General features: G+C 67.2%; 1 protein-coding gene across 1 annotated transcript in view; it reads left to right on the forward strand.

Annotated features, from left to right (window-relative positions):
* PFKP (phosphofructokinase, platelet) overlaps window positions 1–533 on the forward strand; it is an 85,897-nt gene that overhangs the window by 1,432 nt on the left and 83,932 nt on the right. The window lies entirely within an intron of this gene.

A 533-nucleotide genomic window follows, 5' to 3' on the forward strand; every position in this document is an offset into this window, starting at 1 on the left:
GCAGCCCCTGGCGGGTAGATCGGCGCTTCCCAGGCGAACGCTACCTGCGAGCCTTCGCGATAGCACGGGCTGGAGACGCGACGCGCCCGGAGCTGGGTTTTGATTTTTATTTTCCCGGTTCCTCCTGCCGCAGATGCGTGGAAAGGCCCGGATGGCGGATTTCTTCCCGTTTCGGGACCGCGCACTGCACAAGGATGGAGCGGGGATGGGCCCATAGCCCACTGCCCCGGTGACCTTCCCTTCGCCCTTGAGCGCGCGGGGCGGGGAGGCCGGCGCCTCCCAGGCGAACGCTTACCTGCGAGCCTCAGCGATAGCGCGGGCTGGAGACGCGACGCGGCCGGAGCTGGGTTTTGATTTTTATTTTCCCGGTTCCTCCTGCCGCAGATGCGTGGAAAGGCCCGGATGGCGGATTTCCTGCCTTTTCGGGACCGCGCACTGCACAAGGATGGAGTGGGAATGGGCCCCCGCCCACGGCCCCGGTGACCTTCCCTTCGCCCTTGAGCGCGCGGGGCGGCGCGGGTGCTGCAGGTTGG

The sequence above is a fragment of the Mandrillus leucophaeus genome, unplaced genomic scaffold (genome assembly GCF_000951045.1).
Source record: "Mandrillus leucophaeus isolate KB7577 unplaced genomic scaffold, Mleu.le_1.0 Scaffold82, whole genome shotgun sequence".
Lineage (NCBI taxonomy): Eukaryota > Metazoa > Chordata > Mammalia > Primates > Cercopithecidae > Mandrillus > Mandrillus leucophaeus.